At 41.1% G+C, this 25,133-nt stretch overlaps 1 pseudogene; it reads right to left on the bottom strand.

The window, feature by feature from the left end:
- Positions 1-13,292, bottom strand: part of LOC148523985 (vang-like protein 1) — a 113,022-nt pseudogene extending 99,730 nt beyond the window's left edge.
- Between the last annotated feature and the right edge of the window lie 11,841 nt (positions 13,293-25,133).

Below are 25,133 nucleotides of genomic sequence, written 5' to 3'. Positions count from 1 at the left end.
TCATGTCAGTGTAAAAACCTCCCATGTCACATGTGTCATGACGCTACTTTGTTAATTATGCACTCCCATAAAACGCCGTTCGCATAATTAGGCACGCCTGCATTCGGATCTCCACTCCCCCGTTTTCCAGCACCTTCCCCTGTTACCACCCACAAACGCCTCATCCTGTCACTCAAACTACCGACCTGGCTGTGTTCAAGGAGAGAGAAATTTCTGATCGTAATAGCTAGTTTGCCCACGCGCATTGCGAACTTTACGCATGCGCAGTTTAGCGAACATCGGTGGCGTACGACCGTGCAGCCGCAACGACCGACTCTGAATGAGGTCCTGAGTTCTGAGATATAGCCCATTTATGACGATGTACGGGTATTCCTAGTGACGTGGGCAGAATGGAGAGAATCTTTCCAGCAATCTGCGTTCCGCGCAGAGAAGGCGGGGTCTAATGACCCAATTAAATGAATCAGTTATTTGTCCCCTCCCCTATTCAAATATATGCGATTCATGGGATTACCCCCACAAGATAACTGTGGTGCACTGAGTGACAGCATAGTGAGCGATTCCACCAAGACATCCCAGCAATGGGACAAAGATATCAGGGGAGGTGACAGTGACAAGAGACGCCCCAGAAGAGGAGTACAAGCGACAAGCAAAGAGAAAGCACCCCCATGTATAGGCCACTATATTACATAGTACTTTCCTATGCTGTATGTTTGTTTCCTATGCTGTATGTTTGTTTCCTATGCTGTATGTGTGTTTCCTATGCTGTATGTTTGTTTCCTATGCTGTATGTATGTTTCCTATGCTGTATGTTTCCTATGCTGTATGTTTCCAATGCTGTATGTGTGTTTCCTATGCTGTATGTTTGTTTCCTATGCTGTATGTATGTTTCCTATGCTGTATGTTTCCTATGCTGTATGTCTGTTTCCTATGCTGTATGTGTGTTTCCTATGCTGTATGTCTGTTTCCTATGCTGTGTGTATGTTTCCTATGCTGTATGTTTGTTTCCTATGCTGTATGTTTGTTTCCTATGCTGTATGTTTCCTATGCTGTATGTTTCCTATGCTGTATGTTTGTTTCCTATGCTGTATGTTTCCTATGCTGTATGTTTCCTATGCTGTATGTGTGTTTCCTATGCTGTATGTTTGTTTCCTATGCTGTATGTATGTTTCCTATGCTGTATGTTTCCTATGCTGTATGTCTGTTTCCTATGCTGTATGTGTGTTTCCTATGCTGTATGTTTGTTTCCTATGCTGTGTGTATGTTTCCTATGCTGTATGTTTGTTTCCTATGCTGTATGTTTGTTTCCTATGCTGTATGTCTGTTTCCTATGCTGTATGTCTGTTTCCTATGCTGTATGTGTGTTTCCTATGCTGTGTGTATGTTTCCTATGCTGTATGTTTGTTTCCTATGCTGTATGGCTGTTTCCTATGCTGTATGTTTGTTTCCCATGCTGTATGTTTGTTTCCTATGCTGTATGTTTCCTATGCTGTATGTATGTTTCCTATGCTGTATGTTTGTTTCCTATGCTGTATGTTTGTTTCCTATGCCGTATGTATGTTTCCTATGCTGTATGTTTGTTTCCTATGCTGTATGTTTCCTATGCTGTATGTTTGTTTCCTATGCTGTATGTTTCCTATGCTGTATGTCTGTTTCCTATGCTGTATGTCTGTTTCCTATGCTGTATGTTTGTTTCCTATGCTGTATGTGTGTTTCCTATGCTGTGTGTATGTTTCCTATGCTGTATGTTTGTTTCCTATGCTGTATGTTTGTTTCCTATGCTGTATGTATGTTTCCTATGCTGTATGTATCCTATGCAGTATGTATGTTTCCTATGCTGTATGTATGTTTCCTATGCTGTATGTTTGTTTCCTATGCTGTATGTATGTTTCCTATGCTGTATGCTTGTGTCCTATGCTGTATGTTTGTTTCCTATGCTGTATGTTTGTTTCCTATGCTGTATGTATGTTTCCTATGCTGTATGTTTCCTATGCTGTATGTATGTTTCCTATGCTGTATGTTTGTTTCCTATGCTGTATGTATGTTTCCTATGCTGTATGTTTGTTTTGTGTTCTTATTTGTGATTGATTTAATTAAAACAACTGTTATTTATTTTCTATCAAGAAAATATCAGATTATTGTAAAAAAGCTTTTCACTATGACTATATTACTAATGTACATACAGTATGCTGCAAGTAGTGTAGCTCAAAAAATAGAGCTAGTAACAACATTCTGAAATCATTTTAGTTTTTTTTTACCTCAAATTAGTGATGTATGACTATTAGTGATGTATGACTATTAGTGATGTATGACTATTAGTAATGTACAGTATGACTGTTAGTAATGTATGACTATTAGTGATGTATGACTATTAGTGATGTATGACTATTAGTAATGTATGACTATTAGTAATGTATGACTATTAGTAATGTATGACTGTTAGTAATGTATGACTATTAGTGATGTATGACTATTAGTGATGTATGACTATTAGTGATGTATGACTATTAGTGATGTATGACTATTAGTGATGTATGATTATTAGTGATGTATGACTATTAGTGATGTATGACTATTAGTAATGTGTGACTGTTAGTAATGTATGACTATTAGCGATGTATGATTATTAGTGATGTATGACTATTAGTGATGTATGACTATTAGTGATGTGTGACTATTAGTAATGTATGACTATTAGTGATGTATGACTATTAGTAATGTGTGACTGTTAGTAATGTATGACTATTAGTGATGTATGACTATTAGTGATGTATGACTATTAGTAATGTATGACTATTAGTAATGTATGACTATTAGTGATGTATGACTGTTAGTGATGTATGACTATTAGTGATGTATGACTGTTAGTAATGTATGACTATTAGTGATGTATGACTATTAGTGATGTATGACTGTTAGTAATGTATGACTATTAGCAATGTATGACTATTAGTGATGTATGACTATTAGTGATGTATGACTATTAGTAATGTACAGTATGACTGTTAGTAATGTATGACTATTAGTAATGTACAGTATGACTGTTAGTAATGTATGACTATTAGTGATGTATGACTATTAGTAATGTATGACTATTAGTAATGTATGACTATTAGTGATGTATGACTGTTAGTAATGTATGACTATTAGCAATGTATGACTATTAGTAATGTATGACTATTAGTAATGTATGATTATTAGTAATGTGTGACTGTTAGTAATGTATGACTATTAGTGATGTATGACTATTAGTGATGTATGACTGTTAGTAATGTATGATTATTAGTAATGTATGACTATTAGTGATGTGTGACTATTAGTACTGTGTGACTATTAGTACTGTGTGACTATTAGTAATGTATGACTATTAGTGATGTATGACTATTAGTAATGTATGACTATTAGTAATGTATGACTATTAGTAATGTATGACTATTAGTGATGTATGACTATTAGTGATGTATGACTATTAGTGATGTATGACTGTTAGTGATGTATGACTGTTAGCAATGTATGACTATTAGTGATGTATGACTATTAGTGATGTATGACTATTAGTAATGTATGACTATTAGTAATGTATGACTATTAGCAATGTATGACTATTAGCGATGTATGACTATTAGTGATGTATGACTATTAGTGATGTATGACTATTAGTGATGTATGACTATTAGTAATGTATGACTATTAGTAATGTATGACTATTAGCAATGTATGACTATTAGTGATGTATGACTATTAGTAATGTATGACTATTAGTGATGTATGACTATTAGTAATGTATGACTGTTAGTAATGTATGACTATTAGTGATGTATGACTATTAGTGATGTGTGACTGTTAGTAATGTATGACTATTAGCGATGTATGATTATTAGTGATGTATGACTATTAGTGATGTATGACTATTAGTGATGTATGACTATTAGTGATGTATGACTATTAGTAATGTATGACTATTAGTGATGTATGACTATTAGTAATGTATGACTATTAGTGATGTATGACTATTAGTGATGTATGACTATTAGTGATGTATGACTATTAGTAATGTACAGTATGATTGTTAGTAATGTATGACTATTAGTAATGTATGACTATTAGTGATGTATGACTATTAGTAATGTACAGTATGATTGTTAGTAATGTATGACTATTAGTAATGTATGACTATTAGTAATGTATGACTATTAGTGATGTATGACTATTAGTAATGTATGACTATTAGTGATGTATGACTATTAGTGATGTATGACTATTAGTGATGTATGACTATTAGTAATGTACAGTATGATTGTTAGTAATGTATGACTATTAGTAATGTATGACTATTAGTGATGTATGACTATTAGTAATGTACAGTATGATTGTTAGTAATGTATGACTATTAGTGATGTGTGACTATTAGTAATGTGTGACTATTAGTAACGTGTGACTATTAGTACTGTATGACTATTAGTGATGTATGACTATTAGTGATGTATGACTATTAGTAATGTACAGTATGATTGTTAGTAATGTATGACTATTAGTAATGTATGACTATTAGTGATGTATGACTATTAGTAATGTACAGTATGATTGTTAGTAATGTATGACTATTAGTAATGTATGACTATTAGTGATGTATGACTATTAGTAATGTATGACTATTAGTACTGTATGACTATTAGTGATGTATGACTATTAGTGATGTATGACTATTAGTGATGTATGACTATTAGTAATGTATGACTATTAGTGATGTATGACTATTAGCAATGTATGACTATTAGTGATGTATGACTATTAGTGATGTATGACTATTAGTGATGTATGACTATTAGTAATGTACAGTATGATTGTTAGTAATGTATGACTATTAGTAATGTATGACTATTAGTGATGTATGACTATTAGTAATGTATGACTATTAGTGATGTATGACTATTAGTGATGTATGACTATTAGTAATGTACAGTATGATTGTTAGAAATGTATGACTATTAGTAATGTACAGTATGATTGTTAGAAATGTATGACTATTAGTAATGTATGACTATTAGTGATGTATGACTATTAGTAATGTACAGTATGATTGTTAGTAATGTATGACTATTAGTAATGTATGACTATTAGTGATGTGTGACTATTAGTAATGTATGACTATTAGTGATGTATGACTATTAGTAATGTATGACTATTAGTGATGTATGACTATTAGTAATGTATGACTATTAGTGATGTGTGACTATTAGTAATGTATGACTATTAGTGATGTATGACTATTAGTGATGTATGACTATTAGTGATGTATGACTATTAGTGATGTATGACTATTAGTGATGTATGACTATTAGTAATGTATGACTGTTAGTAATGTATGACTATTAGTGATGTATGACTATTAGTGATGTATGACTATTAGTAATGTATGACTATTAGTGATGTATGACTATTAGTGATGTATGACTATTAGTGATGTATGACTATTAGTGATGTATGACTGTTAGTAATGTATGACTGTTAGTGATGTATGACTATTAGTGATGTATGACTATTAGTGATGTATGCCTATTAGTGATGTATGACTATTAGTGATGTATGACTATTAGTGATGTATGACTATTAGTGATGTATGACTATTAGTGATGTATGACTATTAGTGATGTATGACTATTAGTAATGTATGACTGTTAGTAATGTATGACTGTTAGCAATGTATGACTATTAGTGATGTATGACTATTAGTGATGTATGACTATTAGTGATGTATGACTATTACTGATGTATGACTATTAGTGATGTATGACTATTAGTAATGTACAGTATGACTGTTAGTAATGTATGACTATTAGTAATGTGTGACTATTAGTGATGTATGACTATTAATAATGTATGACTGTTAGTAATGTATGACTGTTAGTAATGTATGACTATTAGTAATGTATGACTATTAGTAATGTATGACTGTTAGTAATGTATGACTGTTAGTGATGTATGACTATTAGTGATGTATGACTATTAGTAATGTATGATTATTAGTGATGTATGACTATTAGTGATGTATGACTATTAGTAATGTCTGACTATTAGTGATGTATGACTATTAGTGATGTATGACTATTAGTGATGTATGACTATTAGTGATGTATGACTGTTACTGATGTATGACTATTAGTAATGGATGACTGTTAGTGATGGATGACTATTAGTGATGTATGACTATTAGTGATGTATGACTATTAGTGATGTATGACTGTTAGTGATGTATGACTGTTAGTGATGTGTGACTATTAGTGATGTGTGACTGTTACTGATGTATGACTATTAGTAATGTGTGACTATTAGCGATGTATGATTATTAGTGATGTATGACTATTAGTAATGTACAGTATGACTATTAGTAATGTATGACTATTAGTAATGTATGACTATTAGTAATGTATGACTGTTAGTGATGTATGACTATTAGTGATGTATGACTATTAGTAATGTACAGTATGACTGTTAGTGATGTATGACTATTAGTGATGTATGACTATTAGTAATGTATGACTGTTAGTAATGTATGATTATTAGCAATGTATGACTATTAGCAATGTATGACTATTAGTAATGTAGGACTATTAGTAATGTATGACTGTTAGTAATCTGTGATTGTTAGTAATGTCTGACTGTTAGCAATGTATGATTATTAGTAATGTGTGACTACTAGTAATGTATGACTATTGGTACTGTATGACTACTAGTAATGTATGACTATTGGTACTGTATGACTATTAGTAATGTATGACTGTTAGTAATGTATGATTATTAGCAATGTATGACTATTAGCAATGTATGACTATTAGTAATGTAGGACTATTAGTAATGTATGACTGTTAGTAATCTGTGATTGTTAGTAATGTCTGACTGTTAGCAATGTATGATTATTAGTAATGTGTGACTATTAGTAATGTATGACTGTTAGTAATGTATGACTATTAGTAATGTATGACTATTAGTGATGTATGACTATTAGTAATGTATGACTGTTAGTAATGTATGACTGTTAGTAATGTATGACTATTAGTAATGTATGATTATTAGCAATGTATGACTATTAGTAATGTATGACTATTAGTGATGTATGACTATTAGTAATGTATGATTATTAGCAATGTATGACTATTAGTAATGTATGATTATTAGCAATGTATGACTATTAGCAATGTATGATTATTAGCAATGTATGACTATTAGTAATGTATGATTATTAGCAATGTATGACTATTAGTAATGTATGACTATTAGTAATGTATGACTATTAGTACTGTATGACTATTAGTGATGTATGACTATTAGTAATGTATGATTATTAGCAATGTATGACTATTAGTAATGTATGACTATTAGTAATGTATGACTATTAGTACTGTATGACTATTAGTAATGTATGACTATTAGTAATGTATGACTATTAGCAATGTATGACTATTAGTAATGTATGATTATTAGCAATGTATGACTATTAGTAATGTATGATTATTAGCAATGTATGACTATTAGTAATGTATGTCTATTAGTAATGTATGACTATTAGTAATGTATGACTATTAGTGATGTATGACTATTAGTAATGTATGACTATTAGTAATGTATGACTATTAGTGATGTATGACTATTAGTAATGTATGACTATTAGTGATGTATGACTATTGGTACTGTATGACTATTAGTGATGTATGACTATTAGTGATGTATGACTATTAGTAATGTACAGTATGATTGTTAGAAATGTATGACTATTAGTAATGTACAGTATGATTGTTAGAAATGTATGACTATTAGTAATGTATGACTATTAGTGATGTATGACTATTAGTAATGTACAGTATGATTGTTAGTAATGTATGACTATTAGTAATGTATGACTATTAGTGATGTGTGACTATTAGTAATGTATGACTATTAGTGATGTATGACTATTAGTAATGTATGACTATTAGTGATGTATGACTATTAGTAATGTATGACTATTAGTGATGTGTGACTATTAGTAATGTATGACTATTAGTGATGTATGACTATTAGTGATGTATGACTATTAGTGATGTATGACTATTAGTGATGTATGACTATTAGTGATGTATGACTATTAGTAATGTATGACTGTTAGTAATGTATGACTATTAGTGATGTATGACTATTAGTGATGTATGACTATTAGTAATGTATGACTATTAGTGATGTATGACTATTAGTGATGTATGACTATTAGTGATGTATGACTATTAGTGATGTATGACTGTTAGTAATGTATGACTATTAGTGATGTATGACTATTAGTGATGTATGACTATTAGTGATGTATGCCTATTAGTGATGTATGACTATTAGTGATGTATGACTATTAGTGATGTATGACTATTAGTGATGTATGACTATTAGTGATGTATGACTATTAGTGATGTATGACTATTAGTAATGTATGACTGTTAGTAATGTATGACTGTTAGCAATGTATGACTATTAGTGATGTATGACTATTAGTGATGTATGACTATTAGTGATGTATGACTATTAGTGATGTATGACTATTACTGATGTATGACTATTAGTGATGTATGACTATTAGTAATGTACAGTATGACTGTTAGTAATGTATGACTATTAGTAATGTGTGACTATTAGTGATGTATGACTATTAATAATGTATGACTGTTAGTAATGTATGACTGTTAGTAATGTATGACTATTAGTAATGTATGACTATTAGTAATGTATGACTGTTAGTAATGTATGACTGTTAGTGATGTATGACTATTAGTGATGTATGACTATTAGTAATGTATGATTATTAGTGATGTATGACTATTAGTGATGTATGACTATTAGTAATGTCTGACTATTAGTGATGTATGACTATTAGTGATGTATGACTATTAGTGATGTATGACTATTAGTGATGTATGACTGTTACTGATGTATGACTATTAGTAATGGATGACTGTTAGTGATGGATGACTATTAGTGATGTATGACTATTAGTGATGTATGACTATTAGTGATGTATGACTGTTAGTGATGTATGACTGTTAGTGATGTGTGACTATTAGTGATGTGTGACTGTTACTGATGTATGACTATTAGTAATGTGTGACTATTAGCGATGTATGATTATTAGTGATGTATGACTATTAGTAATGTACAGTATGACTATTAGTAATGTATGACTATTAGTAATGTATGACTATTAGTAATGTATGACTGTTAGTGATGTATGACTATTAGTGATGTATGACTATTAGTAATGTACAGTATGACTGTTAGTGATGTATGACTATTAGTGATGTATGACTATTAGTAATGTATGACTGTTAGTAATGTATGATTATTAGCAATGTATGACTATTAGCAATGTATGACTATTAGTAATGTAGGACTATTAGTAATGTATGACTGTTAGTAATCTGTGATTGTTAGTAATGTCTGACTGTTAGCAATGTATGATTATTAGTAATGTGTGACTACTAGTAATGTATGACTATTGGTACTGTATGACTACTAGTAATGTATGACTATTGGTACTGTATGACTATTAGTAATGTATGACTGTTAGTAATGTATGATTATTAGCAATGTATGACTATTAGCAATGTATGACTATTAGTAATGTAGGACTATTAGTAATGTATGACTGTTAGTAATCTGTGATTGTTAGTAATGTCTGACTGTTAGCAATGTATGATTATTAGTAATGTGTGACTATTAGTAATGTATGACTGTTAGTAATGTATGACTATTAGTAATGTATGACTATTAGTGATGTATGACTATTAGTAATGTATGACTGTTAGTAATGTATGACTATTAGTAATGTATGACTATTAGTAATGTATGATTATTAGCAATGTATGACTATTAGTAATGTATGACTATTAGTGATGTATGACTATTAGTAATGTATGATTATTAGCAATGTATGACTATTAGTAATGTATGATTATTAGCAATGTATGACTATTAGCAATGTATGATTATTAGCAATGTATGACTATTAGTAATGTATGATTATTAGCAATGTATGACTATTAGTAATGTATGACTATTAGTAATGTATGACTATTAGTACTGTATGACTATTAGTGATGTATGACTATTAGTAATGTATGATTATTAGCAATGTATGACTATTAGTAATGTATGACTATTAGTAATGTATGACTATTAGTACTGTATGACTATTAGTAATGTATGACTATTAGTAATGTATGACTATTAGCAATGTATGACTATTAGTAATGTATGATTATTAGCAATGTATGACTATTAGTAATGTATGATTATTAGCAATGTATGACTATTAGTAATGTATGTCTATTAGTAATGTATGACTATTAGTAATGTATGACTATTAGTGATGTATGACTATTAGTAATGTATGACTATTAGTAATGTATGACTATTAGTGATGTATGACTATTAGTAATGTATGACTATTAGTGATGTATGACTATTGGTACTGTATGACTATTAGTGATGTATGACTATTAGTGATGTATGACTATTAGTGATGTATGACTGTTAGTGATGTATGACTGTTAGTGATGTATGACTGTTAGTGATGTATGATTATTAGTGATGTATGACTATTAGTGATGTGTGACTATTAGTGATGTGTGACTATTAGTGATGTGTGACTATTAGTGATGTATGACTATTAGTGATGTATGACTATTAGTAATGTATGACTATTAGTGATGTATGACTATTAGTGATGTGTGACTGTTAGTAATGTAGGACTATTAGCAATGTATGACTATTAGCAGTGTATGACTATTAGCAATGTATGATTATTAGTAATGTATGACTATTAGCAATGTATGACTATTAGCGATGTATGACTATTAGCGATGTATGACTATTAGCGATGTATGACTATTAGCGATGTATGACTTTTAGTGATGTATGACTATTAGTGATGTATGACTATTAGCGATGTATGACTATTAGCAATGTATGACTATTAGTGATGTATGACTGTTAGTGATGTATGACTATTAGTGATGTATGACTATTAGTGATGTATGACTGTTAGTGATGTATGACTATTAGTAATGTATGACTATTAGCGATGTATGACTTTTAGTGATGTATGACTATTAGTGATGTATGACTATTAGTAATGTATGACTATTAGCAATGTATGACTATTAGCAGTGTATGACTATTAGCAATGTATGACTATTAGCAATGTATGACTATTAGCAGTGTATGACTATTAGCAATGTATGATTATTAGTAATGTATGACTATTAGCAATGTATGATTATTAGTAATGTATGACTATTAGTACTGTATGACTATTAGTGATGTATGACTGTTAGTGATGTATGACTATTAGCGATGTGTGACTATTAGCGATGTGTGACTATGAGCGATGTGTGACTATGAGCGATGTGTGACTATTAGCGATGTGTGACTATTAGCGATGTATGACTATTAGTGATGTATGACTATTAGTGATGTATGACTATTAGCGATGTATGACTATTAGCGATGTATGACTATTAGCGATGTATGAGCGATGTATGATTATTAGTGATGTATGACTATTAGTGATGTATGACTATTAGCAATGTATGACTATTAGCAATGTATGATTATTAGTAATGTATGACTATTTTTAGAAAGGAAACAAATTAAAAGTATTAATTTGTTGTACAGTGTTATGTATAAGACCACACTTGGCTGTTCCCATTGTGTAGAAGACAATACCAGGCTGTTCCCATAGTGTTGAGGAACATATCTAGCTGTTTCGTAAGTGTAGAAGAACATACATAGCTGTTCCTATAGAGTAGAACAACATATCTGGCTGTTCCTATAGAGTAGAACAACATATCTGGCTCTTCCAATAGTGTAGAAGAACATACCTACCTGTTCCCATGGTGTTGAAGAACATACCTGGCTGTTCCCATGGTGTAGAAGAACATACCTGGCTGTTCCTATAGAGTATAAGAACATACCTGGCTGTTCCCATGGTGTAGAAGCGGACTTCTCCATCACTGCTTCGCACAACCTTGAGGTGGTAGAAGGGCTGCAACTGTCTTATCTCAAGTAAAACAATGGCCAAGTAGTGAATAAAGATGAAAACATCCACAAGTGAGGTTGTATATTGCACCACACTAAGTAAGTTCCTTTCTCGCGACCCCAGGACTCTCACTGCATAGAACAGCCAATAGGAAACAAGAAATAGGCTGAGCAGGAGAAGAAGAAGAGCTCTGAATTCAACCAGCCGTGGTAGGACATATCGTGGGGTACGAAAGAACACAGCCCAAGACCCCAGCACCATGAAGAGCAACTTAAAAGCAACTGAGATATAGAGTCCCTCACAGATAACACCACAAGGTTCTAGCTCGGTCCTCCACAGCACCTGTGGTAGTGTGATAAAAATCGGTGGAGTAAGGAGTGTGAGTATGGCCAGAAAGCAGAAAATGTAGAATCCCAACATGGTCCTAACACTAGGTCTACTGGTCTGTGGCTCTTGTAATCCTTGGTTAGGGGTCAAATCCTCCAGAGAGGCGCTGCGCTCAGAGGTCATCGCTGTAGTTGTCTCACCCCAATGGTCCTCCTAAAGAGGGATAAATAGGATAGGTATCAAAGACTATCACAGAGACAGAAAGATCTACGGCAGACAGATGTATATTTCACCTTATCCTCCTCCTCCTCTTCTTCTCCTCGTCCAGAGTCCTCCGCAGCCAGTAGAGGCTGATTTGCTGGAGTCTGAATAGTAACGGTCTTTGGAACATCATCTCTAAACATATATAAACACCTTAGTACTGTTACTCATATTAATCGTACTGTTACTCATATTAATAATACTGTTATTCACATCAACATACACTGTTGTTGCATTATTGAAACCACATCATGTATTTACAAACTTGCCCTTTACAATAATGTAATGCTACAGACAGCATCATGTGATATTTTAGTTACACAAAGTGTTCTTGTTGCATTATTGTAGTCATCATCTACCTTTAGCTCACTAGTAACCGATGAGCTGTGTAGTGCCAGCTGGGCACTATGAGGAGCCCATCAGCCAGGGAGGATTACATCCATCGCACGAGAATGATAGGACACAGCTCTGGAGTTTGCAAGATTAGAAAGATCTGAGCTGCCAGAAATGATTTGGTTCCCCGGGAATTCTGGTCAGCATCGATGCATCTCATTTCTATGCGTTCCTCTCTGCAAGTTACAATGCCCATTGGCCTCTCAATGGGGACTTGCTCGATAGACACCGAGACCTGTTTAGATCCCGATGCCATCGAGAACTATGGGCCTCTTTCAGAGATGTATGCAAACCTGATGGTGGGAGAATTTTGCACGCGCATTATGAGTACTGAGTAAGTGCAGGCCTCCACTGCTGACAGGCTGCGGTCGTTTTGGGGCAGGGAGGGGCAGGTGCCGGTCTGCATTCCTGGAAACATTTTCTGGGAGTGCCAAAGCGGAGATCTGAGTCTGATTTCCTGGCCTCGGCTACGCACATAAGATGGACATTCTGAGGAGCCTTTTGCATTACCAGATGCTGCAACCATCAGATGCAGCACTCGGATCTGCCATGCTGTTAGGGGGTGTCTTTTCTCCTCAGACGCCACCTGCGGCATTAGCATATTTCACATCCCTGGTGCATCCACAGACGCAGCAGTGATGTGAATAGAGTCCATGTATGAATCAGGCCCTTTGCAGCAAAATGGAACCACTGCAGATCAGGCCGATGGCTGTAGTGGATGGACAATCCATACTGTACCATCACCTTCGGTAACCCATGAGACCATCCAGGTGCTGATATGTGTTGAATCAAGTCAAGGGATGCTGATATGATTGACCACCATCCACTCCCTCTACATCCAAATCACAGATTTACACTCAAAATGTACTGACTGATTGGAGGGCTAACAAAATACAACCAGACCAGGTTCCTACAACAAGCAGAAGCAAAAATGTACTACTCTCCAAACAGAGAAGACTAAGGGTGGGATGTACTGCTCTCCAAACAGAGAAGAATAAGGGCGGGATGTACTGCTCTCCAAACAGAGAAGACTAAGGGCGGGATGTACTGCTCTCCAAACAGAGAAGACTAAGGGCGGGATGTACTGCTCTCCAAACAGAGAAGACTAAGGGCGGAATGTACTGCTCTCCAAACAGAGAAGACTAAGGGCGGGATGTACTGCTCTCCAACCAGAGAAGACTAAGGGCGGGATGTCCTGCTGTCCAAACAGAGAAGACTAAGGCCCTGATTCAGACCCACTCGCAAGCGGCTGTCCGCTCGCAAGTGGGTCGATGGTCTGCACTGAGCATGCGCACGACGGAGGGAGCTCCGTCGTGCGCATGCGCCAGACGCGACGAGCGAAGGAAAGTCCTTCGCTTGCTGTGTCTGATCAAAGGGGGCGTGCTGTCGATGTTGATTGACAGCACCCCCCCTTTGGTGGGCGTGCCGGGGGCGTGCCTCCCTGGTGGGGGCGTTCCCATGGGAACGCCTCCCATCAGAAGCCGGCCCACTGACATCACTAGTGATGTCAGTGGGAGTGATTTTGGCTCTGATAGAGCCAAAATCACTCCGGGGCTTGCGGTTGAAAACCTCAATCGCAGGCTCCGGCTCGCAGTTTCGATGGTCGCGATGGTCACGACCATCGCGGCCATCAAACTGCACGCTCGTATAGGCTGTGGGTGGTGACCCACAGCTATACGAGCGTCCAGGAGGACGCTCCATTTTTATGGAGGGCGGCCCTCATTCAGAGCATGCGCTCTGCTCAGAGCGTACGGCTCTGAATGAGGGCCTAAGGGCGGGATGTACTGCTCTCCAAACAGAGAAGACTAAGGGCGGAATGTACTACTTTCCAAACAGAGAAGACTAAGGGCGGGATGTACTGCTCTCCAAACAGAGAAGACTAAGGGTGGGATGTACTGCTCTCCAAATAGAGAAGACTAAGGACCTCATTCAAACCTGCTCGCAAGCGGGTCAGTGGTGGGGCACGGCGCACACGCTGCGCATGCGCAAGCCCCGTAGCGAGTGAGAAATTCACTAGCTCCAGGGCTGGCTACAAACGGGATGGCTGTCGATGTTGATCGACAGCTTGCCACATTTTGTAGGCAGGGAGGGTGGGTGGCTGGACAAACAGAGGCATTCCTGAAGGAACACCTTCCGTTTGTGGGCGGCCCTACTGACATCACTCATGATGTCAGTAGTGAGCTTCCTGCTCTATTTGAGCAGGAAGCTCACTGGGGCTTGCGGCAGACGAGACCCTACCAAAAGGGTCTCATCGCAAGCCAATGGTCACGATAATCGCGACCATCACCTGGCCGCTCGCAAAAGCTGTGGGTGGTCACCCACAGCTTAGTGAGCGGCCAGGAGGCCGGGTTAAAAAAAAAAAGTGGCCACACTGAATCAGAGCATGGGCTCGCTTTTTGCGAGCGCCTCTGAATGAGGTCCTAAGTGCGGGATGTACTACTCTCCAAACAGAGAAGACTAAGGGCGGGATGTACTGCTCTCCAAACAGAGAAGACTAAGGGCGGGATGTACTACTCTCCAAACAGAGAAGACTAAGGGCGGGATGTACTACTCTCCAAACAGAGAAGACTAAGGGCGGGATGTACTACTCTCCAAACAGAGAAGACTAAGGGCGGGATATACTACTCTCCAACCAGAGAAGACTAAGGGCGGGATGTACTGCTCTCCAAACAGAGAAGACTAAGGGCGGGATGTACTACTCTCCAAACAGAGAAGACTAAGGGCGGGATGTACTACTCTCCAAACAGAGAATACTAAGGGCGGGATGTACTACTCTCCAAACATAGAAGACTAAGGGTGGGATGTACTGCTCTCCAAACAGAGAAGACTAAGGGCGGGATGTACTACTCTCCAGAGAAGACTAAGGGCAGGATGTACTACTCTCCAAACAGAGAAGACTAAGGGCAGGAAGTACTACTCTCCAAACAGAGAAGACTAAGGGTGGGATGTACTACTCTCCAAACAGAGAAGACTAAGCGCGGGATGTACTGCTCTCCAAACAGAGAAGACTAAGGGTGGGATGTACTACTCTCCAAACAGAGAAGACTAAGGGCAGGATGTACTACTCTCCAAACAGAGAAGACTAAGGGCGGGATGTACTACTCTCCAAACAGAGAATACTAAGGGCGGGATGTACTACTCTCCAAACATAGAAGACTAAGGGCGGGATGTACTGCTCTCCAAACAGAGAAGACTAAGGGCGGGATGTACTACTCTCCAAACAGAGAAGACTAAGGGCAGGATGTACTACTCTCCAAACAGAGAAGACTAAGGGCGGGATGTACTACTCTCCAAACAGAGAAGACTAAGGGCGGGATATACTACTCTCCAACCAGAGAAAACTAAGGGCGGGATGTACTGCTCTCCAAACAGAGAAGACTAAGGGCGGGATGTACTACTCTCCAAACAGAGAAGACTAAGGGCGGGATGTACTACTCTCCAAACAGAGAATACTAAGGGCGGGATGTACTACTCTCCAAACATAGAAGACTAAGGGTGGGATGTACTGCTCTCCAAACAGAGAAGACTAAGGGCGGGATGTACTACTCTCCAGAGAAGACTAAGGGCAGGATGTACTACTCTCCAAACAGAGAAGACTAAGGGCAGGAAGTACTACTCTCCAAACAGAGAAGACTAAGGGTGGGATGTACTACTCTCCAAACAGAGAAGACTAAGCGCGGGATGTACTGCTCTCCAAACAGAGAAGACTAAGGGTGGGATGTACTACTCTCCAAACAGAGAAGACTAAGGGCAGGATGTACTACTCTCCAAACAGAGAAGACTAAGGGCGGGATGTACTACTCTCCAAACAGAGAATACTAAGGGCGGGATGTACTACTCTCCAAACATAGAAGACTAAGGGCGGGATGTACTGCTCTCCAAACAGAGAAGACTAAGGGCGGGATGTACTACTCTCCAAACAGAGAAGACTAAGGGCGGGATGTACTGCTCTCCAAACATAGAAGTGTCAGGACTGTGACTATTTCAGTACATAAAGATAGATTACTTTTTCCAAAGTTTCTTTGTGGTCGTTGGAAGAGCTATCCTGCTTGCTGACGTTCTTCATATACAGAGTTAAAGTGATCATCTGTTTCAAAGGTGTTGTCAGGTTGTGGGATTCCTAGATTGCTCATTATTTCAAACCTGATTCCATTTGGGTCACATGTTCTGAATTTCCTATGGATCACAGACCTCTAGTATAAAGGCTGTTACTAACTGTGTCTCAGTGTCTGTGCAACGTTACTTTCAGGTCTTTCTTGGAGTCCTGCCTGATCCCTGCTGTGCCTGTGGGTTGCTGTGGACTTTGCTATATCTCCGCCCATGTTCCAGCTAAACTTCTGATGCCAGTTACCAGCCGCACTACAGAGCTCAGCATAGCCATTGCCTAAGTATTGCTTTCTGCTCCCCTGCTGTGATTTCACCTTTTGCTGCACTAATTACTTTTCCTGTTGCCTCTCACTTCTGTGGTCATCGAACCCATTTTCGTTACAGTTGTCAACTGTACCGTTACAGTTATCATCACCGCATCGCTGGGCTCAACCCCGTTCCGGATTCTAGTCACACCGCAGGGCTCAACCTTGTTCCGGAACCACACCGCTTCACAGGGCTCAACCCTGCTTCAACCTCACCGCATCACAGGGCTCAACCCTGCTCCGATCTCACCGCAACACAGGGCTCAACCCTGCTCCATCTTTCACCGTATTACAGGGCTCACTCTGCTCTGGATCTCCATCACTACAGGGTTCCACCCTGGTGAAGCTCCTCTATACCATCCTGAGGTGTTAGCCTCATACTGGACTCGGGGTTCCCTACCATATTAACTTTTCTGTGTTAAAGACTATATGGGAGGTTTTCTCCTATACTCATTATTGCTTATGTGAACCTCAGTGTTGTTGAGACTTTATGTGAGACGTTGCTATTATATTTCTCCTGTGAATAAATTCTAATTAGTTTTATTCCATGCTCTCGAGATTTAATGAAAAGGTCATTCCTAAAGCCACCCCAGGTTATTGTGCCTAGTAAGCCTGCCTCCTCCCAGGAGTCTCTAGTGTCGGCAGCCGTGGCAGTATGCACAGACCTAAACATGAATCCGGATCTGGAACAGGCTACTGGGGTACAGGTGCTCCAGGGTTTGACCACTCGTTTGGAAGTACAGGAAAACACTCAAGTTCAAGTTTTACCATCTCCACAGGATCTTTCCACATGTCTTGATAAACTTAAGATTCCTGTTGTAAGTACTGCTTCTCATTTACGTTTAACGACTCCTACTGTACCTCTTATCATGGTAATCCAAAAACATGTAGAGGATTTCTCAACCAATGTGAGATTCATTTTGAATTGTTACCTCAAAGTTTTACCACCTCTCGTGTTAAAGTGGCTTATTTTATGTCATTATTGTCTGGTGCTGCTCTTCAGTGGTCCTCTCCTTTCTGGGAGAGAAATAATGCCTTAATGTCTAACTACCAAGCTTTTGTTTCATAGGGACGCCCACTGCTGCCTTCTCATATCCGTACAGTGTAATCACAGCCAAGCATATGGACGCCTACTGCTGCCTCCTCATATCCGTACAGTGTAAGCACAGCCCAGCATAGGGATACCCACTGCTGCCTCCTCATATCCGTACAGTGTAAGCACAGCCCATCATAGGGATACCCACTGCTGCCTTCTCATATCCATACAGTGTAAGCACAGCTCAGCACAGCTCAGACGCTAGTGGTAGTGGAGTTTCCCCAGGTTCCGTTTGGACTTCTATGTGTGCGTTCCGACTCCTGTGTTAGCAGGCATGGGCGCAGCCATGTTGGTTCATCTCACCTGATCTGTCTCCTCCAATGGCTGGCCCTGATAGTCTCTCAGCTGATCTCATGATCCAATGACTAGCTGCCTAGGGGTATTTAGGTCCAATTCCTGCAACAGGAAGTTACTGTTCAACATCGCTGTATGACTGCACGTACTGTAGTCATTCCCTGTGACAACCGTCTCATCTTCCGGAGGCCGTATTTCTTTCCTCAGTGTTCCTGGATTCGTGTGTGTCTTCAATCATCACTCTGTGTATTCAGTCCCCATGTTCCGTACAAGTTCCTGGCTTCCCGTGTCTCAAGTCACACCTTTGTGTACTAAGGGCCTGATTCAGAGCCGGACGCTATTTGCGGTTGTTCGTTCACAAAAAAGGGGTGGCTATTCAAATGAACCGTTCGCTCTTTGCGTTCTGTTGACGCCTCTAAGTCTGAACGAGCGAACAAAACTTGCGGTCGTAATTTTGAAAAAACGCCCGTTGGCCGCTCGCACCATACGTCATGTCCGCTATTTAATAGATTAATCGAGTACATCGAACAGCGTATGAACTGCTCGCTATTCTTGTGGTCGGTTTTTCCTACCGCTATCTTGCGAGCAGATCTGACTATAAAATAACCCAGTGACGTGGTCAATGACGCTGCTGTATTAATTATGCACACCCGCTTTGACCTTTAAGCACACCTGCGTTCTGATCTCCACTCCCCGTTTTCAAGCACCTTCCCCTGTTACCACCCACATACGCCTCATTCTGTCACTCATATTAGCAGGCATTCGCTATTTAGCGAGCACATGATTTTCGGCCGCACTGACTGGTTCGCGCATGCGTATTACTATCCGTACGCATACGCATATGTGTGAACATCGCTCGGAACGAATGAGACCCTAAATACACACCATCGTGTACTTTATCTCTGTGCTTCAGTACCAGTTCATCCCGTGTTTCAGTACTAGCCATTCCTCTGTGTTATTGTATTCTTAGTGTTCCCTGTGTTAGTTATATATATCAGTCTTCTGTCACTCCCAGGTACCTGTCCAGAGGGCCACGACTTGCTCACTTGGTGCAGCATAAAACCAAATCCCAAATGGACGGGTCACTGGAGAAAACCACCAAGTGAGTTAGACTCCGCGCCTCTGGGCAGGTCTAGTCAAACCTGGGTTTGGCCGCAATCAGGAGACTTAGCCGTCTTTTCCAACAACTATCCTAACGCCCCGGTTCTTAAACTCATCAGAGGTTTTCCCAGAGCCCGGTTGTGACAGTAACTTTCCGGAGCTTGTCCCCAATAGGTATCGCCATGTAAAGGTGGTGTTGCCTTTAGAGGCCTATGGACCTACCGCAGAATCTACGTGAAACGGATCCGAAGGTTCCCTCCCCCCCTCCTGCCCCCAACGGCCATGCATGCTCCTCTCTACATGCGATAAGTGACGGGATGTATCGCATACAATATGCAATGCATGATACATCCTGCCCTAATTGTCCTGGGTAAGTTGGCAGTCTTAGGGTTAATGTGTGGTTACTGGGGAGTTATGGACTCTGTATTGGCCAATAAGGGTGCAGGAGGCGGAGTTTGTTATGGTTACAGTTTACAAGGTTCTATAAAGATTGGCCTGAGGTGATTCTGTCTCTTGGAATTTTTGATTCGCCACCAAGTTACTATATTGTATTATTATACATTGTTATTACACCGTTTCTGCAGTCCAGCAGCCAGAAACAATGACACCTCTGTGCAAGTGCACAACCTCCAGACATAACAGCTGCTCTGGTGGCTGAAAACTAACAGTGTAACTTGCTCATGGAAAGCAGACTGCTGACCCCGACTCCGAGAATGGAGGCACAGCAGCGGGGGAGGAAGTGACAGCAGCGGGGGAGGAAGTGACAGCAGCGGGGGAGAAAATGACAGCAGCGGGGGAGGAAGTGACAGCAGCTGGGGGAGGAAGCAACAGCAGCGGGGGAGGAGGAAGCAACAGCAGTGGGGGAGGAGGAAGCAACAGCAGCAGATGAGGAAGCAACAGCAGCAGATGAGGAAGCAACAGCAGCAGAGCAGGGAGAGATAGCAGGGGAGGAGTAAGCGACAGCAGCATAGCAAGGAGCGACAGACAACAGGGTAGGAGTAAGCAACAGCAGCAGAGCAGGGAGTGACAGCAGGGGAGGAGGAAGCAACAGCAGCAGAGAAGGGAGCAGCAGCAGGGGAGGAGTAAGTGACAGCAGCAGAGCAGGGAGTGACAGCAGGGGAGGAGTAAGTGACAGCAGCAGAGCAGGGAGTGACAGCAGGGGAGGAGTAAGTGACAGCAGCAGAGCAGGGAGTGACAGCAGGGGAGGAGTAAGTGACAGCAGCAGAGCAGGGAGTGACAGCAAGGGAGAAGTAAGTGACAGCAGCAGAGCAGGGAGCAACAGCAGGGGAGGAGTAAGTGACAGCAGCAGAGCAGGGAGCAACAGCAGGGGAGGAGTAAGTGACAGCAGCAGAGCAGGGAGCAACAGCAGGGGAGGAGTACGTGACAGCAGCTGAGCATGAAGTGACAGCAGGGGAGGAGGAAGTGACAGCAGGGGACGAGGAAGTGACAGCAGCAGAGCAGGGAGCAACAGCAGCATAGAAGAGAGTGACAGCAGAGGAGAAGGAAGTGATAGGGGAGGAGGAAGTGACAGCAGCAGAGCAGGGAGTGACAACAGCTGAGGCGGAAGCTACAGAAGCATAGAAGGAAGTGACAGCAGCTGAGGAATAAATTACAGCAGAGAAGGAAGTAATAGCAGAGGAGGAGGAAGTAACAGCGGAGGAGGAGGAAGTAACAGCGGAGGAGGAGGCAACAGAAACTGAAGAGAAAGCAATAGCATCACTTTGAAAGCAGCTGAGGAGGAAGAGACATCAGCGGAAAAGGAAGTAATGGCTCAGAGAACATATATTTGTCATCCATACCTGTGAGAGGAAACACAAATTAGTTTTCCCGCATAGAACTGACATGATTGTTAAGGACGATGTATATAACAGCAGCAGAAGCACCAGCAGTGGAGGAGAGAGCAATAGCAGTCAACCAGGAAGCAACAGCAGGGTAGTAGGATGTGACAGTAGCTGAGGAGGAAGAAGTAACAGCAGGGTAGAAGAATGTGACAGTAGCTGAGGAGGGAGAAGTAACAGCAGAGGACAAGGATGTGACAGTAGCTGAGGAGGGAGAAGTAACAGCAGGGTAGTAGGATGTGACAGTAGCTGAGGAGGAAGAAGTAACAGCAGAGGACAAGGATGTGAAAGCAGCTGAGGAGGATGCGATAGCAGTGGAGGGGGAAGTAACAGCAGAGGAGAAGGATGCGACAGTAGCTGAGTGGGAGTGACAACAGCATAAAAGAAAGCAACAGCAGCTGAGGAGGAAGCGATAGCAGAAGCATGATTGTAGAAGGAAGTGACAACAGCGGATGCGGAAGTAAAGGCAAAAGAGAAGGAAGCAACAGCAGCTGAGGAGGAAGTGACAGCAGAGGAGGAAGCGACAGCAGCTGAGGAGGAAGCAACAGCAGCTGAGGAGGAATCAACAGCAGCTGAGGAGGAAGTGACAGCAGAGGAGGAAGCGACAGCAGCTGAGGAGGAAGCGACAGCAGCTGAGGAGGAAGTGACAGCAGAGGAGGAAGTGACAGCAGCTGAGGAGGAAGCAACAGCAGCTGAGGAGGAATCAACAGCAGCTGAGGAGGAAGTAACAGCAGCTGAGGAGGAAATGACAGCAGCTGAGGAGGAGCGACAGCAGCTGAGGAGGAAGTAACAGCAGCTGAGGAGAAGGAAGCAACAGCAGCTCTGGAGGAAATGACAGCAACTGAGGAGGAAGTAACAGCAGAGGAGAAGGAAGCAACAGCAGCTGTGGAGGGAGTGACAGCAACTGAGGAGGAAGTGACAGCAGCTGAGGAGGAAGCGACAGCAGCTGAGGAGAAGGAAGCAACAGCAGCTCTGGAGGAAATGACAGCAGCTGAGGAGGAAGCGACAGCAGCTGAGGAGAAGGAAGCAACAGCAGCTGTGGAGGAAGTGACAGCAGCTGAGGAGGAAGTGACAGCAGCTGAGGAGAAGAAAGCAACAGCAGCTCTGGAGGAAATGACAGCAGCTGAGGAGGAAGCATCAGGAGCTGAGGAGGAAGTGACACCAGCAGAGGAGGAAGTGACAGCAGCTGAGGAGGAAGTAACAGCAGAGAGGGAAGCGACAGCAGCTGAGGAGGAAGTAACAGCAGAGGAGGAAGTAACAGCAGCTGAGGAGGAAGTAACAGCAGCTGAGGAAGAAGTAACAGCAGAGGAGGAAGCGACAGCAGCTGAGGAGGAAGTGACAGCAGCTGAGGAGGAAGTAACAGCAGAGGAGGAAGTAACAGCAGCTGAGGAAGAAGTAACAGCAGCAGAGGAGGAAGTAACAGCAGAGGAGGAAGTAACAGCAGCAGAGGAGGAAGTAACAGCAGCTGAGGAGGAAGTAACAGCAGCTGAGGAAGAAGTAACAGCAGAGGAGGAAGCGACAGCAGCTGAGGAGGAAGTAACAGCAGAGGAGGAAGTGACAGCAGCTGAGGAAGAAGTAACAGCAGCTGAGGAAGAAGTAACAGCAGCAGAGGAGGAAGTAACAGCAGCTGAGGAAGAAGTAACAGCGCTGAGGAGGAAGTAACAGCAGCTGAGGAGGAATCAACAGCAGCTGAGGAGGAAGCGATAGCAGAAACATGATTGTAGAAGGAAGTGACAACAGCGGATGCGGAAGTAAAGGCAAAAGAGAAGGAAGCAACAGCAGCTGAGGAGGAAGTGACAGCAGAGGAGGAAGCGACAGCAGCTGAGGAGGAAGCGACAGCAGCTGAGGAGGAAGCGACAGCAGCTGAGGAGGAAGTGACAGCAGAGGAGGAAGTGACAGCAGCTGAGGAGGAAGCAACAGCAGCTGAGGAGGAATCAACAGCAGCTGAGGAGGAAGTAACAGCAGCTGAGGAGGAAATGACAGCAGCTGAGGAGGGAGCGACAGCAGCTGAGGAGGAAGTAACAGCAGCTGAGGAAAAGGAAGCAACAGCAGCTCTGGAGGAAATGACAGCAACTGAGGAGGAAGTAACAGCAGAGGAGAAGGAAGCAACAGCAGCTGTGGAGGAAGTGACAGCAGCTGAGGAGGAAGTGACAGCAGCTGAGGAGGAAGCGACAGCAGCTGAGGAGAAGGAAGCAACAGCAGCTCTGGAGGAAATGACAGCAGCTGAGGAGGAAGCGACAGCAGCTGAGGAGAAGGAAGCAACAGCAGCTGTGGAGGAAGTGACAGCAGCTGAGGAGGAAGTGACAGCAGCTGAGGAGAAGAAAGCAACAGCAGCTCTGGAGGAAATGACAGCAGCTGAGGAGGAAGCATCAGGAGCTGAGGAGGAAGTGACACCAGCAGAGGAGGAAGTGACAGCAGCTGAGGAGGAAGTAACAGCAGAGAGGGAAGCGACAGCAGCTGAGGAGGAAGTAACAGCAGAGGAGGAAGTAACAGCAGCTGAGGAGGAAGTAACAGCAGCTGAGGAAGAAGTAACAGCAGAGGAGGAAGCGACAGCAGCTGAGGAGGAAGTGACAGCAGCTGAGGAGGAAGTAACAGCAGAGGAGGAAGTAACAGCAGCTGAGGAAGAAGTAACAGCAGCAGAGGAGGAAGTAACAGCAGAGGAGGAAGTAACAGCAGCAGAGGAGGAAGTAACAGCAGCTGAGGAGGAAGTAACAGCAGCTGAGGAAGAAGTAACAGCAGAGGAGGAAGCGACAGCAGCTGAGGAGGAAGTAACAGCAGAGGAGGAAGTGACAGCAGCTGAGGAAGAAGTAACAGCAGCTGAGGAAGAAGTAACAGCAGCAGAGGAGGAAGTAACAGCAGCTGAGGAAGAAGTAACAGCGCTGAGGAGGAAGTAACAGCAGCTGAGGAGGAATCAACAGCAGCTGAGGAGGAAGCAACAGCAGCTGAGGAGGAATCAACAGCAGCTGAGGAGGAAGTAACAGCAGCTGAGGAGGAAATGACAGCAGCTGTGGAGGAAGTGACAGCAGCTGAGGAGGGAGCGACAGCAGCTGAGGAGGAAGTAACAGCAGCTGAGGAGAATGAAGCAACAGCAGCTCTGGAGGAAATGACAGCAACTCTGGAGGAAGTAACAGCAGAGGAGAAGGAAGCAACAGCAGCTGTGGAGGAAGTGACAGCAGCTGAGAAGGAAGTGACAGCAGCTGAGGAGGAAGCGACAGCAGCTGAGGAGAAGGAAGCAACAGCAGCTCTGGAGGAAATGACAGCAGCTGAGGAGGAAGTGACAGCAGCTGAGGAGAAGGAAGCAACAGCAGCTGTGGAGGAAGTGACAGCAGCTGAGGAGGAAGTGACAGCAGCTGAGG

The sequence above is a fragment of the Taudactylus pleione genome, unplaced genomic scaffold (genome assembly GCF_031769625.1).
Source record: "Taudactylus pleione unplaced genomic scaffold, aTauple2 ptg000123l, whole genome shotgun sequence".
In the NCBI taxonomy this organism is placed as follows: domain Eukaryota; kingdom Metazoa; phylum Chordata; class Amphibia; order Anura; family Myobatrachidae; genus Taudactylus; species Taudactylus pleione.
This window is presented reverse-complemented; position numbering and strand designations above follow the sequence as displayed.